The following is a 19,579-nucleotide window of genomic DNA, read 5'->3' as shown; positions in this document are numbered from 1 at the left end:
AATGTTACTATAGGTTGGCTGGGTGAATATCGTTAACTAAAATTATGAACTGGAATCAAATATATGCCTACAGTTTAGTAAGGAAGTAAATAATAATTAGAAATGTTGCTGAAATCATTTGAAGTTGAGGCACTAAAATTTTTAACTTTTTACCCGCCAGCGTTTTTAAAAAAAGTTGCCAGTCAGCGCCAGCATTTTTTATGATTTTCACAAAAGTTTAATGCATTCCAGAAAATGTTCTTCTTTAAATATATAAACATACACTATATCAAATGAAATAACAGACCCTCTGCTTTTAAACATAAAAGAAAAAAATGTCATCCACAATCTACAAATGAAGACACTTTGGGGCTCTTGCTACTCTACCAAGAAATGACACAAAGAGCACAACGAAGACTCATCATTAGGTAAAGAAACAACCCCTAACGACAGCCAAAGATTTGAAGGCATCATTGGAACTTGCTAACATCTCTGTTCATGAGTCTACAATACGTAAAACACTGAACAAGCAGTTTATCCACTGCTAAACAACCCGAAGGAAGCCACTGATTACGGATTACTAAAAACATCATTGCTGCACTCCTGAAGTTTGCAAAAGAGCACATTGACACTGTACAGTGGTATTGGCAAAATGTTTTGTGGACTGATGAAACTAAAATTGAACAATTATGAAAACATCATTCCAACTGTAAAGTATGGTGGAGGAAACATCATGATTTGGACCTGCTTTGCTGCATCGGGGCCTGGCCAGCTTGCAATCATTGAGGGGAAGATAAATTCCCAAATATATCAGACAATTCTTCAGGATAATGTGAGAATGTCTGTTCGTCAGATGAAACTGTGTAGAAGGTGGGTGATGCAACAGGACAATGACCCAAGTCCACAACAGAATGGCTTTTGAAAAACAAAATCCAGCTTTAGGAGTGGCCATGTCAGAGCCCAGACCTTAACCATATAGAGATGCTATGGATTGAGTTAAAAGCCCTATTAGGACGGGATTAGTTTTACGGTTGTAGATGGCGTATGTAATTTTACCACAGGACGTCTGTAATATTAATGGTCAATTCGGACGGGATTAGAAATCTCTGTAAAACATTCAGAAGTGGGAGGGGTAACTCGTTTGCGGAGCGCGTCACCTCTCATCTTCACATGCACGTTTCCTTGCTTCCTAATATCACATGTGCAAACAACAAGACACAGATGAGATAAAACTCGAAACACTGTGTTTAATTTCAGTTTTGGGAGAACGTCAGTTTCATAAACAGTTCCGTGCCTCTGAGAAGTAAATTTGACCTTTTTTTAAAAAGTTTGTGTCGTGTTATTCAGGAACTGACTTGCCATTGACTTGTTTTTCCGCCTAGAACACAAGTAAATGCTTCTTTAAGCGCTTTTATATTTAAAAGAAACCCGCAAATTAAAAGGAAATGACGCAATTTACGTGTATATTTACAGCTGGTCTATTCGCACTAGATTAGTATTACCTGAGGTAATTTCTCCAGACCTTTTTACAGAAGGCAAAGGTTGCCGTAATCTTTACTGACATTGTCCGTAATGATTACTGACATGGAACTAAAATCACTGAGAAGCTCTGATAAAAATTACTTTACCCCACCTCCCTACAGTATGTAAAACTAATCCCGTCCGAATAGTACTAAAGAGTAACTAAACCAACCTAAACCTAAACCAACTTTTTTAGCTAATGATCTGTAAGAATGGGGCTTTAGTGCTGTTCATTGATTTGAGTAACTTTTTTCACATTTGGGTATGAAGTGGGGATGCACCTAATCCAGGATTTGGATTCCGAGTCGGCCCAACCCGAACCCCGTCAAAAAGCCCAGTATTCGGCCGACTCCGAATCTGAACCCTGGATTCGGTGCATCCCTACTTTATACCCAAATGTGAAAAAAGTTACTCAAATCCTATGGTGCGTCCGAAACCGCCTACCTCACACTAGTATGCAAAAAGCAGTAGGCGAGGCGAGTAGTATGTCCGAATACATAGTATTCGAAAAACAGTATGCGAAAAAGTACCCAGATGACCTACTACTTCCGGTTAGATTTTGCAGTGTGCATACGATGGACGCTTCACTATCCCATGATGCCCGGGAGAGGAGTTATCTAACGAAGAAGAAGAGGCATGCGGCTGTTTTCGCGCTGAAATGACATGACTTGATGACGACGTATGTCACGTGATGTAGCAACATGGCAGATGTAGTACGTCCGAATCTCATTCATACTACCAGGATTCATACTATACAGTACCTACTGTTTTAATGCCAAGTAAGTAGGTACTTCATCTAATTCAGTACCTACTATACAGTATGCGGTTTCGGACGCAGCCCTAGATTTTTTTCCCACCGAACCCTAGGCTTGCGCTATGCTGGTCGACGTCACACGGCCGTTGATTACACACATCGGGTGCTGACGTGGAGATGAGCTTTTTCTTTCGGTGAGCCTTAGGGGCTGGACACACCAAAACTTTTTTTTTTTTTTTTTTTTATATTTTATTTATAACCGTTTTTCATATAAACATAAAACAGATGAAAGAATATGGAATGTATACAAAGACATACTATACACAGAGAAAAACAAAAAACAAAAAAAGGAGAACAACCCCCCACCCCCCACAAACAGGCACCAGATACAATAAACACCTTAAAGACATACGTAATCAAATAAAACAGAGTGAAAAAATACATCCAATTACATAAATGCTCAAACAAATTCAATTCTTAAAAAGATACCCGAGGAAGGGACCCCAGATTTTTTCACATTTTTTAGAAGCATCGACCCTGGAAAAGCGTATCTTTTCAAGCTTAAGTGCGGCAACCATCTCAGCCAACCATTTATGAAAACTTGGCGTTAGGGTGGACTTCCACTCCATCAAAATCACTCTTTTAGCTACCACCATACCGAACATAAGAGATAATTGCTGAGAATATGTTAATGCTAGTGCAGAGTCAGAACACCCAAGCAAAGCTAATTCAAAGTCTGGACTAATATTTTCTCCAAAAACATTTGAATACCAACGAAAAATATTCTTCCAGAACTCAGAAATCTCAGGGCAAAACCAAAAAGTGTGAGCATGCGTGCCATCTGAGCTCTTACACCTATCACATAATGGGGAGACTGAGGGGTAAATTTTATTAAGTTTAGTTTTGGTATAATGTAACCTATGCAATACTTTAAACTGTATAAGTTGTAATCTAGCATTAATAGAACAGGTATGAATTCGTTTCAGGCCCTCATCCCAAATCTCATTTGAGATACTAGTTCCAGTATCATTTTCCCATGCTACTTTGAGGTAATCTGAAGACACTGCAGAATGAGAAACAAACAAAGAAACAAATCGTGTCACCAAATGTTTGTCCTCAGGAGGTTGGCCCAAAAGATCATACATGTAATGATCCTTAGGCAAATCCTGAAATTCAGTAAAAGAATGTTTTATGTAATGGCGCACTTGTAAATATCGGAAAAATTGCGAATGGGAAAGATCAAAGGTTTTATACAAGTGTTCAAAGGTGGCAAATTTTCCATCTATATAAAAGTCCTTGATAGTGGTTAGTCCTTTGCCTTTCCACAGTGAAAATACCTTATCTGATAGGCCGGGCAAAAAATTTTGATTATTGCAAATAGGCAGGCGCACAGAGGGACACATAATATTTAGCACGGTCTTCATTTGTTTTAGAATTCTAATGGAATTAAGCACAACTAAATTCTTACATTTTAATTTCTTTAAAGACATAGGATTAGAAAAAAGAATAGCAGCAAGAGAGCATCCAACAACTGACTTAGCCTCAATATACAGCCACTTAGGATGTGTATCTAACAAATTATCGGCAGCTTGATCACTAATCCGCCAGAACATCATAGCTCTTGCATTAGCAGCCCAATAATAATGACGGAAACACCAAAACTTTTAAACGCGGCTGAAAACGCCTTGAGGACGCCGAATGCCAGCTGTTTTTCAGCCGAGCGCTTTGGTAGCTGTGACGCTTCAGCTGCGAGCCGGTTGGTTGCTGTGGTAATGTCCCGCCCCTCCTCCACTGTAATTGGATGGCCGTGTGAAAACCGACATTGACGAGGGGAGATTTTCACTCAAAGTTGAATATTTTTGCTTATTGGAAAATCGAGCATGTCGCAACACATCACTTTCATTATGCATAGGCTTATGGTAATTGTCAAAATAGTTTTTCCAACTTGTCATCCTGGCATCCTTTTTATACAGTTAAAATTATATAAAATGAAAAATTCACTGCTGTGGACGTTGTTTACTTCATTAATTTGTTTTACTGTGTTAATGGAATAAGGATGCGAGTAGGATTCGGTATTCGGTTTCGGAATCAGCCGAATCTTAAACAGCGGATTCGGTATTCGGCCGATCCCAAAAAAATCTGGATTAATTGGTGCATCCCTAGTAAAAAGTGTTTCAATGCTACAATATGTGGTGTAAAAATGTCTGAGTGCTGCCCTCTTCAGGTTGAACGGTGGCTACTGCAGTTGAATTTTCCTGTTGGATGTTGCGGTACCACGTGATGTAAGCGGTACAATCCTACGTAGGTTCAAGCTCACCACGCCCTTGTTATGATCACACCACACCCTTGGTACAAGCTCAGCTTTTCAAATATTGCTAGTGGGTGGAGTCAGGATCTGAGCAGGTGTTTACTTACCCTTTAAAGAGGGACAAAGAATATGACAGAGCTAAAGCAGTTCTGCCAGGAAGAATGGGCTAAAATTCCTTCTCAACGATGTGCAGGTCTGATCCACAGCTACAGGAAGCGTCTGGTCAAGGTTATTGCTGCCATGGGGGGGGGGGGGTCAACCAGTTTTTAATTCTAACATTTTGAATGTTGAATGAGTGTGTTGAATAAAGACATGAAAGATAAGAATTTTTGTTTGTAATTATTTTCAGACAAATTATGTTTATCAATACCCTTGACATAGATGAAGATCAAATCACATTTTATGACAAATCAGAAAAACAGGAAATCACAAAAGGTTCACATACTTTTTCTTGCCAAAATAAATCTAATAAAATAATAAAAGCTTATAGCAAAGTTATTAAAAATTAAACTCTAATTAACCTGAAAACAAAAAATAAAAGTTTATTCAAAATATTAATGAAGCTAAAATGAAACTAAACTAACTCTGGTCATATTATGCTTGCACAAACGACATATGGAGAATTTTAAAACCCCAGAACACTTTTTAATATAATTTTGCACTCTAAAAGGAAATGTAAACCTTTTCAGTTCAATAAAGTAAAGTACAGTTCAAGCCCTGAAGAGTTGTTTGTTTATCTTTTTCTTATTTCTTACAGTTTGATGTTTAATCAAAATATGGGACATATTTTTTGAGACAGGCTGGTATTTACTTCATGGAGAAATTAATTGCCTATATGGTGCAAAAAGATATATATACACATACATGCATACATACAATATATTTATATAATGGTATACTATATATATGATAATGGTTACTGCGTTCTCTAGTGGCTGTTTAGAGTATTACTGAACTCATGTGGAGTACCACAGGGATCTATTTTTCTCCAGTTAAATTTTCTTTTATACTGTATGTTGCATATAAGTGCTATCTTTGTTGATGATACACAGTTATACTTTCCTTTGCAGCAAAAAACAAAGATTTTTTAAGACCACTGTTGGCCTGTTTAAATAAATTACAAAAATGACTAACTAAATTTCCTTGTGGTAAATGACAACAAAACATTTCATTCTAATGGTTCTGTTTTGTTTTACGAGGACCATGGACCCATTTTGGCCATCATTTCAATTAAATTGCTCTGTGCATGAAAAATCTTGATGTTCTTTTTTGAATGCAGCCTGCATTTTGAGAAGCAAATCAGTGTTGTGGTCAAATTGAGCTTTTCCATTTAAGACATATAGGATAAACCTAAGTTATTTCTTTCAATGAAACTTTTTAAACAGATTACTAGATGCAGTGTGTGTGTTGTGTTGAGATGCAGAGGAAGGTTTGATCATGCCCATCCTCATCTCACTACCTAGACTTATCTTTACATTTTAAATACTTGTTTTTAACCACTAAAAATCATGTCCCCATTATATTTCAGAAGCACCATAATCTTCAGTAGGTGATTGAGATCTTGTGACCTCCTCACTGTTCTGAGGACATGTCCATTGCAGGGGTGATCGAGCCTACCGTTACTGCTCCTAATCTATGGGGAAAGCCTACACTGATTTTCATATCAGTTCAACCTAATATTTTAAGTTTTGACATGTGATAAGTTGACATAACTTCTAAAACAAGTTAAAATTGTTTAACTTAATGGGTTAAAGTAAAATAAAAAAATTTTAATTTGACAAAAATTCTGCATTTATTTACAGTGTACACATTTCTGTCACAACTGCATCTTCTTTGCAAAGTTTTAAGTATTGCTTAAAAACACCTATCAATAGCTTTCAGTTGGCTCATGTCAGTATTGCATTGTTACGTCTTGAGTGTGGTTTTATTAAAGCACTTTGGGTCAATCTTGAGTGTGGTATGTGCTTTATAATTAAAAAGAACAAGAAAGAAAGAAAGAACGAAAGACAAATAAAAACCTTTACATTCCTTTTGCATTTATAGATGGATAATTCCATAAGCATAACGAAGACATTCATAAAGAGATTAGGCTTTTTAAATTTTTTGTTATTGAATGTCATCAACTATAAAACACATTTTGTGTTCAATGCCACATGAACATGAGGTATTATTCACACAATTATTCACATGTTATCGGAAAAGAAAATAGAAAAATTACAATTTTTTTAAATAGAGTATTTTAAAAATATTATGTTTTCAGAGCTTTTTGTTCTTAACTTTTTCCAAAGGTGTACTGTATAAATTGAAATCATTTATAAAATGTGATAGGTTTGGTTTACAACGGGCACGTTTTGTTTTGTGCATATGATACTTTCCTAATACGATGTTCATTACTTTCCTAATTAGCTCTCTCAAAATAAAAAAAAACAACAATTTCTACCACACGACCCAATTTTTTACTTATATAATTTTCCGCATCTTTCCAGAAAATTCTTGAGTAGATACAATGATAAAACAGATGTAAAATTGTTTCTTTTTCCTGACCACAAAATTCACAAGCATATGAAATATTAAGCTTAAAACTCTCCCAAACATGTTTAACAGGATAAATTCTATGAAGAACTTTGTAAGACGCCTCCTTAATTTTGTTAAAGAGATTAAGCTTGTTCGACTTTATGTGACGCCACAAGAATCGACAGCGCGATGACGTCAAAGTACCGCGATAGCGATTCGCGAAATCATACGGAGAGGTCTGCATTTAAATTGCTCTCGCGGAACTTTGACGTCATCCGGCTGTCAATTCTTGCGGCGCCGCATGAAGTCAAACAAGCCTATATACAGATGCTTGTTACAAGTTAACGGCGATCGACTTCTGTCCTCTGATTGGAGGTTCGGGATATGAATGAAGTGTGTCGTCATAGACGTGCTTAACATTGATTGGGCGTTCTAAGGTGTCAATCACAGATGTACACACCCTTTTATAATGCAGCATGGAGAAGAGATCGTAACAAAATGACGGCTTCGCAGCGGAATACAGTCTTAACATCAAACTAGAACAAACGATCAGCGATCATTGTCGAATGGGTATGTATGTTATGTTGTATTCACAGTGCTTCACGGTCAGTAAGTGGCGTTTTTAAGTAAATCGCTCAGAAAATGTGTGCTGAAGGCTCGCGAGCACATTGCAGCAGTATGAACGCCACGCTAGCATTTTGAGGAGGCTCGTGTCAGGAAGCGTCGCGTTTCTGCCGCGAACATTCAGCAAACATCAAGCAGTAAACGTCCAGTAAACATCGAGAAGACGTGCCGCTAGCATTGACTTTATTAGCAGCGTATGACTGACAGAGATCAGCGGTGAAAGCTAAAGAAGATGCTAACGCAGCTCTTAGCTCGTGTCCAGCTGTCTCTATGTGAATTAAATCATGCGTGCGTGTGTTTGTGTAGTGTTGATACGTAAACCATCATCGTAATTTTGCTCTGTTAGTGATGCATCGCAAGTGCTGTGTGAGTGACTTTAAATGAAATCATCAGACAGTGTGTGTCTGTGTTTAAAATCTTTGCGCAATGGTGAAAGTTGTCATATCTTTCCAAAAAAACCACAGGACCGTCCTTATTCTCATAACAGTACAACTCTTAGTCTGTATCAAAGGTGCCAAAATAATGTAGGTATGATGACAAAATCTTCAAAAACCCCAAAGCTAAGCTATCACACAAATGATCACATAAATAGACAGAGCAAACATCCCCATTTGCAAAGATACCTGGATTGTAAAAATCCATGGAGGATTAAGAACGTTATGATATTTTTTAATATAAGAAATCAGAGAAAAAACTTATACATGGATGCCTTGGTGTGTGTGACCGAAAATGCTGCCTATACTTAGTTCTTTCAAATTAAATCATGAATACTGTTTTAGTTGGAATGGGCATCAGGCGCATGGTAACCATGGTTTTTAGAACTATGCCTGCAGTTCTGATGTTCTGACAGGACGTTCACTGTAGTCTATTACTAGAAATGTGACTACCAAATTGCCGCAGTTTATTTAAATACCTTCTCCTCTTCTAGATTTAGAGTACAATGTTTCAGTACCAAGATAATATATATTCATGTCCACCTACCTTTCATAAGTGTCCAGAGAGGTTAGCGGGAGCACAGACCGGTTGAAAGTGACACAAATTTTCAAACAGTTGCTGTGAACTAAAAACACCTCCGGGTTGAAAGCTCAAAATATCAAACGCTTTCGGTGTTTATTCTTCACTTATTTATTGCCGTTTTTAGTAAAAACATACTACAACCACGCGGTGAGAAGTGGATATTGCATGACACACATTGTAACGGCCATGCGGGTGAAACCATTTTTCGCCTCAGAATTTCGATGTGCGTGCCCACGATGTTGGCTTGTTACAGTAGTCAGTATAACGGTGACACCAGGGGTTCAGCCTCTCACCGGATCACTTACCAACCGCTTCACTGTATTCCACCGTCGTTTTGATTTGAATGTGTGAATTCAGCGGACCTGAACGTAAGTCACACAGCAGCAGGTGTCAGATTTCATTTATTACTTTCAGAGTAGGGCTGCACGATTAATCTTTGATAACGATATGTCTGCCCCACAATTAATTAATGACAATAGTCGCTAGGGATGTTAACAATTAATCGATCTTTGATTAATTGTCGAAAAGAATTAAATCAATAAAACTTAACGATTGTCGAAACGCAAGCACGTGTGTGTCCGGCACCTGCGCAAAGCACATACACAGCTGGTGAAAAAACTAACCAAGCGCGAAGAAGTTAAATTAGCCATGATCACAACGATGTTCGATGCCAAACACACACTTGGGCTTTTTAACCTCATTCGAGAAGAAGCTGGCTGCTAACGCAACGAAATGGCAAAAGGAGACCAGAAGCCGTTTTTAATAAACAGATTAAGATGTAAAACTTAAATTCTGGCAAGAAACTGTTAAACGTAAACTGTAACTGATTGTAGTTACACTCTGAACGCCTGCAACATATATCATTTGGCGCTTTTCCATTGCATAGTACCCCACGGTTTAGTTTAGTTTGGGTCGGGTCAGCTCACCTCACTTTGGCGTGGTTAGCTTTTCCATTGAGTTTAGTATCACTTCGCAGTGGGAGGGATTATAGGAGACAGTGTTTCCCATACATTGATTTATTTGTGGTGGCCCACCACAGAATCAACACTGGCCCCCACAAATAGAATGTTCATGATTCCCATTTACATTTTTATTTCACTATTTAAAACAGCTTAATTCGGCTTAAAATATAATGTGATATATAATGCAGATCAAATACAGATACAGATCAAAAAGTAAAAGTGAAACACATTTCAGGTGCCAACACTAGATCAAACGCAAACATGACACAATGACGTCACATATATGCTAATTGGCGTGTGATGTCATCACCACCACAGTCTCTCAAAATCCTGTGGGAAACACTGAGGAGCGTCGTTATATTTGCGCTGCCTACAGCTGTGACAACATACAAGTGAGAGGAGAGTGTCCTTGTACATTCCCATACATTTATTTATTTTATTAGCTGAGGTGACGACGGGAAAAGTGCCCTGAGTATGGGAATCAGGTAAGTTACGAGTCTTGTGCAAACTGTGATCCTGTTCCGTCCAAATTTTTTTTACGCTCCTCGGGTTTCAGGACAATATTAACATCACAGTTGATACGCGGGCCATGCCTCAGGCTTTTTTAGGGTTTTCCATCTTTTTATATTTTAATTTAATTAAAAGAAACATTGAGACATTGATGATCGTAAAAGAAAGAAGTTTAACCTATTGCATGAGTCCGCTACGCACACACGAACATTCACAATGCACCTGATGCAACTGTGTTTAGCGTCTCCGCTAGGGATGTTAACAATTAATCGATCTTTGATTTAATTGTAAATAAGAATTTAATTAATAAAACCTAACTTTTTGTTGAATACACATTGTTGCAAAACACATACAGCCGGAGAAAAAAATAAGGGAGAACGCAGAAGTTAAACTAGCCATGATCACAATGATGCTCGATGCCAAACACGCCCTGGCTTTTTAACGTCATGCGAGACGAGACTGGTTGCCAACTAGGGCTGTCACTTTTGAGAAAAATCAAATTCAAATGGATCTCGAATATCATGCAATGTATTCGAATATATTTGAATATCTACGTGCCCCCGCGCACAAAAAAAAAAACACTAATTGAGATTCAATTACAAATTTATAAACGGGACTGTCTGGATTATTATTTTTTACTTAATGTTTGAAACAGCAGGTTATCAACTTGTATGAATAACAGCTTGTATAAAGTGCCACAATTAGGCATGAGAAAAAAAAAACGATTCAGAACAGGCACAGACAATAAGATGACAACTTAAACAGCAGCAGGAGTAAGGCATATAGCCAGACCCAAACGGAATCTGTGCCCGCAGATTTCGGTGGAAAACTCAGCGGAATTCCGCTCACATTACGCGCATGTATGAGTTTTTTAACTATTTATTTGTATGATACAGCTGCAAATAAGTATTGGAACACCTGAGAAAGTCAATGTTAATATTTGGTACAGTAGCCTTTGTTTGCAATTACAGAGGTCAAACGTTTCCTGTAGTTTTTCACCAGTTTTGCACACACTGCAGGAGGGATTTTGTCCCACTCCTCCACACAGATCTTCTCTAGATCAGTCAGGTTTCTGGCCTGTCGCTGAGAAACACGGAGTTTGAGCTCCCTCCAAAGATTCTTTTTTTTAGGTTTAGGTCTGGAGACTGGCTAGGCCACGCCAGAACCTTGAAATGCTTCTTACAGAGCCACTCCTTGGTTATCCTGGCTGTGTGCTTCAGGTCATTGTCATGTTGGAAGACCCAGCCTCGACCCATCTTCTTTGCTCTTACTGAAGAGGAAGGAGGTTGTTTCCCAAAATCTCGCAATACATGGCCCCGGTCATCCTTTCCTTAATACAGTGCAGTCGCCCTGTCCCATGTGCAGAAAAACACCCCCAAAGCATGATGTTACCACCCCCATGCTTCACAGTAGGGATGATGTTCTTGGGATGGTACTTATAATTCTTCTTCCTCCAAACACGTTTAGTGGAATTATGACCAAAAAGTTCTATTTTGGTCTCATCTGACCACATGACTTTTTCCTAGGGCTGCACGATTAATCGTTTTTAAACCGAAATCGCGATTTGGATGGGCGCGATTTTCGAATCGCAAAAGCTGCGATTATTTCGATTCAGTACTATTAAATATAACAATCATCTAGTACGCCGTTTTTGACAGTTCGCTTCATGCGCATTTTACGTTTGATGCAGTTTAAACCAATAGAGGGCATTAACACTGAGGTGCTGACTGAACGTCAGATAACGCCATTGCGCGAGCAGCAGTTCAACTCCTCAACAAAGTGTACGGCCATATGATTTCCGCGATGCGGAAAACAAGGACAGAATCGCTAAATGCATACAAATGGAATTAACTGCACAACGTGGAATGTCATGGAAGTTGGCAGATTTTGGATTCAGTCATTTTTAAAACCCATTATAACTCATTAAGCGGCAAATGAGAGGACAGAAATGCGCGAAAACATTTCCCTTTTGTGTAATGTTGGACTTAAAGAAAGGTGTATACGTCCGTTTCTCGTCATGCATCGCAAACAATGACAAGCGCCTCATCAGACTATAAGCAGGTTTCATTAAAGCCCGGAACACAGCAGACGAAACAGGTACATTATACTTTCTTGCACGCGCACATCCGCACCGCTTTGAAAGTATATGTATTATATTACATGCATGAGGGTTCATGAAGCGTGCACACAGCAAGTAGTCAGCACACGCGTGATCACTAAACTTAAGTTTTCCTTCTTGTCTAATTGAACATAAACAGCTGGATGTTTATCAGTACATTAAAGCAGAGCAGTTTTAAAGCTATCTTGTGTCTTAAAGTGACAGTAACCTGGTGCTTTCTGTGTCAGAAATGTTTATTACACACCAAAAATTAAAATCACTCCTTACTCTTAACTGAACAAGCTTCTGCAGCTCCACATTTAAAATCGTACAGTGAGGACTGTGCAGTGTTTTATTTGTATTTTTTGCTTATGTTAAATCATAGATTCTAATAACTAATATATTTTACATTTATTACAGATGCCTGAAAGGTAAAACAAGATGAGTATAGTCTTTTGATTAAAAGAAAAAAACTAAACATTTGCTTGTCAGAAGCATTGTTGTAGTGACAGCCAAAATACATTGGCCTATAGCCCTATATGTTATTTAAAAAAACTGTCAATACTTTTTTGTTAAACTGTATTTTGTTTAATGTTCTTAGATAAAAAGAAGTGTGTCTGCAGAAGAGCAAAGTCTTGCAGACACGTTGGTACAATGTTTAAGAGGTCTTAAATAAACAGTAGCACAGCATCTTTCTTTGGTGCCATTAAAACCACCACAACAAACCTGGATGTAGCTTTTTTATTATATATACACCAATGAATCGCACTTTAAATCGCAATTTTGATAAGAAAAATCGCAATTAGATTTTTTCTCCGAATCGTGCAGCCATACTTTTTCCCATGACTCCTCTGGATCATCCAAATGGTAATTGGCAAACTTAAGACGGGCCTGGACATGTGCTGGTTTAAGCAGGGGAACCTTCCGTGCCATGCATGATTTCAAACCATGACGTCTTAGTGTATTACCAACAGTAACCTCGGAAATGGTGGTCCCAGCTCTTTTCAGGTCATTGACCAGCTCCTTCCATGTAGTTCTGCAATGATTTCTCACCTTTCTTAGGATCATTAAAGGGAAACTTTTCCACCCATTTGCATTAAGCTTTGTACCGTTAGAACCCCAGTCATGTTTTTGAATGGTCGTGCATCATTCCCTCGGTTTCCCCTGAGAGGGGAGAAATACTGATTTCAGTGAGGCACTTCCTTCTTTCAATGATGTAAAAATCGTCATTTTGCGTCATTGAAAGAAGGAAATCCTGTATCTCTATTGAGTGTTTGTTTGTTTGTTTGTTTGTTTGTTTGTTTAGCTTTATTTGTCCCCCGTGGGGCAATTTGGTTTACAGCAGCAGTTACATACAATATACAAAACATATAATAATACAGTAGGTTTTCCTCAATCATTTAAAAAACTAATAGCTCTTGGGATCATAGACTTTTTGAATCTGTTGGTCTTACAACGTGGGACATTATAACGGCGCCCAGAATTCAACAGTAAGAACTCTTGACACAAAGGATGGGATGGATTAGAGGTAATAGCCTTAGCCTTCTTCACACATCTGACCCTGTACACCTCACTGAGATCATTTAAAGCAGTTCCAACTATTTTTTTACACACATTAACTACAGAAGTCAGACGATTCTTTTGCTTCTCCGAGAGGGAGCCATACCAACAGATAAATGAAAAAGTTAAGATTGATTCAATAAAGCAAGTATAAAACATTTTCATAAAAGCAGAATCCAGGTTAAAATTTCTAAGTTTGCGAAGAAAATACATTCGTTGATGAGCCGTTTTACAAACTGCATCTACTTGTGACTCAAAGCATAGCTTATTGTCAATGACTGTCCCCAGGTATTTATAGGTTTCTACCTGCTCCACAACTTGACTGTTGATAAGAGCTGGAGTAAGAGACACAGATGTCCTAACAAAGTTAATAAGCATTTCTTTAGTTTTGTACATTTATTTTAAGAAAGGAAGATTCGCACCATTCAACAAAATCTGGTAGAACAGGGCCGTGCTCAAAGTTTTTTTTTTGCTTAAAAGTGAAACGATGACAGAATCGTCTGCAAATTTAACAACATGATGACCTGGGTAGGTACTTTGACAGTCATTGGTATATAAAACAAACAAAAGTGGTGACAGGACGCAGCCCTGTGGGGATCCAACTGATGATGAGAGTACATCTGAATGGACCCCGTTCACCCTAACACGCTGGGGCCGCTCTGTTAAGAAGTCCATCAGCCAGCTGATCAAGCCAGAATCAATGTTAAAATTTTGTTTTAGTTTATCGGCTAAAACATGGGGTCTAATACAATTGAATGCTGAGGAAAAATCAACAAATAGCAACCGGACCAAAGAACCTGCCCCCTCAAGATGTTTTAAGATAAAATTTAAGTGTGTTCCTGTGGCATCATCCACCCCCCGACCTGGCCTATACGCAAACTGTAAGGGATCTAATTTGTCCTGCACAGAATTCATTATGGCAGTCTTCACAAGTTTTTCAAATGATTTCATCACCAGGGAAGTAAGCGCAATAGGTCTAAAATCGTTCAGTAGCTTAGGAGCTTTTATTTTTGGAACCGGAACGATTATAGAGTCCTTCCAAAGATGAGGGACCAAATGCAACTGTAATGATAATTGAAAGATGTAAGTAACCCTAACCCTAACCTGAGTGTGAAAGACTACAGACACTCATTCCTCATTTTTCCAAGGTGGGGGCTATGGGTGGGACCCACTCACGCTTCAGACCAATTACAGATAAGTGGGTGGGACTTACGAAAATATACGAACACAGATGGAAAAAACCGATCAGCCGCCATCTTTATGCTAAGCTAAGCTAAACAGAAGTTGTGGAGTGAGCCAGAATTCACGTTACAATAACAGTGGAAGTTAATCAATATTACATGGAAGAGGGTGATTTTACAAGCGTGATGCTCTAATCCGCTGTACATTGCACCTTTATGAGCCACAATACTGCAAAGAGCTGAGGCAGATGTAGGAACAGAAGCCCGAGGAGAAGCCGGAGCCTGGGCGTCGGCTGGGTAGAGGAGCCCGGTGAAGACACCGCAACCATCGGCCTCTGCTGCGTAGAGAAGCTTGCCTGTTCTCTCGCTGTGTGGCTTCTTTATAACATTTCTGCATCAGATAAGGATATGGACGTTCGTTTGGTGAAGGTTTCTAGACAAGAGAGGAACTTTGCAAGCGTTTGGAATGTTTATTTCACGGACATGTTTCGGTTTACGAGCAGACGCGCTGCGGAGTATATAAGCTTGGACGGACTCGCGCCGTTTGCTTTCGGTTTAACATTTCTGGATCAGATAAGGATATGAACGTTTGTTTTGTGAATGTTTCTGGTCGCGTGCTTATTTCAAAGACGTGTTTCGGTTTACGAGCAGAAACTCCAAGTCTGTGGAGATATTGTGCAGGGGACGCGTTTGTGTGGAGGATGCAGTGATAAATGGACGTCTAACTAAAGTAAGTGTTTCTATTTTCTTTGTTATTCTAAGGTGGCATTTATATACACAATAGCATATCTGAGCGGTGTTTTATATGTCTATATTGTGAGAGCAGTGAGGCCATTATAACACAGATGTAATTACAGTAAACACGAGACAAAAAGAAAATTGGTAAAACTAAATAAACATTTAAAATGCATACCCTTTTTTAACTACTTGAAAAGACATTTGTACTGTGGATCTGAAACCGCACGTTACTGTTTGAATAAGACTTTGCTACACACCAGGCCAGAGTGTTATTGTGTGTAACACAATGTAACATCACATTTAAAAGTAAATCATGATTGGTGTCTGTCAGACACAGTGGTGGTGGCTATTTTCTTTGTTTTACTAACGTGGCATTTATGTACATAATAGCTTGTCTGAGCCGTGTTCCGATTAATGGGAGTGGCTTGCAGAGCTGTGCATTGTGGTGCATAGTGGCAGTTGTAGTTTTTCATACAAATGTGCTCTAAAGTCACATTTTGTGTTTTCTCTGTCAAATAGGCACAAAATTCTACATTTGTTACATTTTGACTACAAATATGACTCACTTTCCATAAAGATTAATGTTCCTGTCGGTGAAATGGCCCTTTAATACCCCACAAGGTGAGCTCTTGCATGTAGGGCCCTATAAAATCCGTTTTATTTTTTCCCAAATTCCGTTTTATTTTTTCCCAAATTCCGTTTTAATTTTTGCAAATTCCGTTTTTTCCGTTTTAATTATTTTTTTTACCCTTTACTGTTATTTTATTCGTAAAAATAGTGTGCCTTTAATGTTAATGATTAAAATGTACACAAATAAAATAGGAATGACCTTAAATTTATTGAGGTAACATTTTTTTTCCACATTTTTACTCGGTACTCTTCAGAACAAATACTGCATGGTGCAACTGCACTTTAAGTACTTAAAGTAACAACTTAATATTCATGTTTATAAACTTTAAACAGTCCAGAAAAATACATTATATAAGTTTAAATAAAAGTGCTCCATTAGCTTTTTCTTTCAAGTAAAAAATAGGACAAAAAAGAAAACTCTCAATTTCAAAGATATACATAAGTACTTTTTTCCATACAGTAGATTAAAGTGCATCAAAAACAAGGCAAAATACAGAAAGTACTTCCTGAGTAATGAAATTAAAGTTGAAGTATTCAAGTAGAACTAGTTAAACATTTGTAAGCTAACTTTCTTCATTTAAGCGTCCCACCTATCACATACATCACCATTGAAATACATGATTGCCAGCCTCTTTGTGTTTAGTTCAGTGAGTGTTTCTCTCTTGTCTGTGAGAAGAGTTTTGTATTTGCTGAAGCTCCGCTCACAGTCAACTGAGCTGACTGGGAAGTAGATGAAGGCCAAAGCCACCTCTGCAACTCTTGGGAATCAGGGGGTCCCTGGAAACACATTGCTGATAGGCCAACCACTGCTCCGTGAGCTCTGCTGATGGGTTAGCCAGGGGCTTCAGTGTCGAGTAGGCTTCAATCTGCTTTTGCATTGCTGGAGCCTGTCTGGGATCAAACACCCTGACCAACCTGTACACATCTCTGGCTGGATGTGTGTCCCAGTGCTTTGAGAACTTTGTGAAAGCCAAATGAAAAGCATCATGGAGATTGTCCAGGACGTCTTTCTTCTCTCGGAAACTCATTTTTCTCAGTAGCTCATCTGTTTTGGGCCCATAACCACATGTTTTTGCTGTTTCATTAACTAGGTAGGACCCAAGATCCTCCATTACATTGTATGCAGACACTGCTGTGGGTCTGTGGGTTCCTTCCAGGATGGTCAGGGCTGTCATGAGTTTAGAGCAAGTCTCTGAGATGAAGGTTAACTTGAGAGTGAGGTTCTCCACCTTCTCCTCTGTTTCCAACTGGCTGAGGATGTTTTTGACTGCCATGGCTGTTGACTCCTCTGACAAGAAGAACTGTTTGTAAAGGTGAATGGTACTTGACAGCCTCAAACCAACTATTCCACCGAGTACACACAGCCTCAGGAGGAACCTTGGCCTGCACAGCCTCCTTGTTGATGAGGACGGCCACCCATCTTCGCTTTCTGGCAGGCTTTTTGAAAAACACAGATCTCATCCATGTGACAAGTGAGGTAGCATCTGAGAAATATTTGTAATGCTGCCAGGTCTCACCCACCAGATTTATGATGTGGCAGAGGCAGGTAACATGGACGCTGTTTGGCATCACTCCTTTCAGGACCTCCCTGTATGCTTTCAGACAGTATGCAGCATTATCTGTAACCACTGCCCAGGCATCATTAAGATCTAGAGCGTTGCTGTGGAGGGAGGCTAGTATTTCTTGGGAAACTGTTGAATAGTTGCATCTTTCCATGAAGACGACATCCACAAGAAAATATTGTTTTTCAACTCCTGTGATGAATTAAGGAAAAAAAACATTAGCTGTAGTTCTAAATGTCCATTAAATTTTTTTCATTCATATTAATTAAAAGGCAACAGTGACTGCACTGACATGATTTTGAGTTAATTATTTTATTTTGGACATGTAGTAGTAGTAGTAGTGGTAATAATAATATTAATAATAATAAAAAATCAGTTAAAAAAATGAGAAAGGAGATCATGGCCATTATTTCCAACTGTATTACATGTCCAAAAAAAGAGTAATAAAAAGTAACTAAGTTTATTTTTAACTGGTATATTCGAATTAATCATTTTAAATCTTATTTCATGTTTGTCAACCAGATTCCCCTGTGGGCATCAGTTGTTTTCTAATTCTGACACAGCTATAAATCATTATGTATTTTGAATAACCTATATTTACTTATCCCATTACATAGTTGCAATGGTATGTTATTAATGACTGAATACAAAAAAATATAAAAGGGTGCATCAGTTGCATTCACACATGTCTATATTAACTAAGTGTTCGGTATGCTGTTAAATTCACACTAACTTACCAATGACGATGTTTAGGACGCTGCAGTCTCTTGCATCAGTAGTCTCATCCACAACAATGGAGTACTTTTTCCCACGGATCTTTTTTAGCACAGAGGAGATATGTTGCTCAAACACTCGGGGTAAATGAAGTTGGCGAAGGCTGCTTACACTTTCAGGTAGAGCTCCTCCCTGTTTGCAGTGCTTCTTTAGAAACGGACGCAGTTTTGTCATCTTTTCTAGAGGGATGTCAGCCTCAGCACACACAGCGACAAAATCCTCAACAAACTCTTTCCTTGCGTCTGAAGATTTAAATGCATCCGCAGTAATGCACGTCTGTATGGACGTGGTGGCCTTGCTAGCGGTTTTGTGCTTCTCCTTGTTTTTCACGTGAGTTTTTGATAACAGGTGGTCAGTGCATGTATCTTTGCGCTTCCAGTCAATGGAATGTTGACAAAATTTACAAAACAGCAATTCTCCGGTCACATAAAAGTCATGTGGAAACTGTTCGGCTCGGAACTGAGGGCTTAGCATCGCATTTCTTAATTTTTTAGCAGACGAAATTACAGCAGCGGAGAGCCGCTTCGCCATGGTTGCAGTGTTATGAAGGGGGAAGGGTAACTGAAATGACGGGAGGGGGTGTGTCACCCAGATGTGCTTCCCCGGTCTGCATTTTTCTCAGACTTACGTTCTTCTCCCACACAAAAACAGAATTTTATTTTAAATATGTAAAATTCCGCGAAATTCCGCGTTAATACTAAATTCCGTGTTAATTTGCCAATTCCGCGATTCCGTCTGCGATTCCGTGATCGCGGAAATTATAGGGCCCTATGCATGGAGCCCCAGTCCGATAGAGATTTACAGTCATGTTTAGCTTATTCCATTTTCTAATGATTGTTCCAACAGT

The 19,579-nt window shown here is 38.6% G+C and overlaps 1 protein-coding gene across 1 annotated transcript in view; it reads left to right on the top strand.

Annotated features, from left to right (window-relative positions):
• The first annotated feature begins 7,486 nt into the window (after positions 1-7,486).
• Positions 7,487-19,579, top strand: part of usp36 (ubiquitin specific peptidase 36) — a 58,693-nt gene continuing 46,600 nt past the window's right edge. Inside the window, exon 1 of the mRNA XM_055183140.2 lies at positions 7,487-7,646. The gene's annotated coding sequence lies outside the window, so the exon portion shown is untranslated. The remainder of the gene's footprint in view (positions 7,647-19,579) is intronic.

Source organism: Misgurnus anguillicaudatus, chromosome 19 (genome assembly GCF_027580225.2).
Source record: "Misgurnus anguillicaudatus chromosome 19, ASM2758022v2, whole genome shotgun sequence".
Lineage (NCBI taxonomy): Eukaryota > Metazoa > Chordata > Actinopteri > Cypriniformes > Cobitidae > Misgurnus > Misgurnus anguillicaudatus.
The sequence above is the reverse complement of the archived record's forward strand: the minus strand, read 5'-3'. Positions and strand labels throughout refer to the sequence as shown.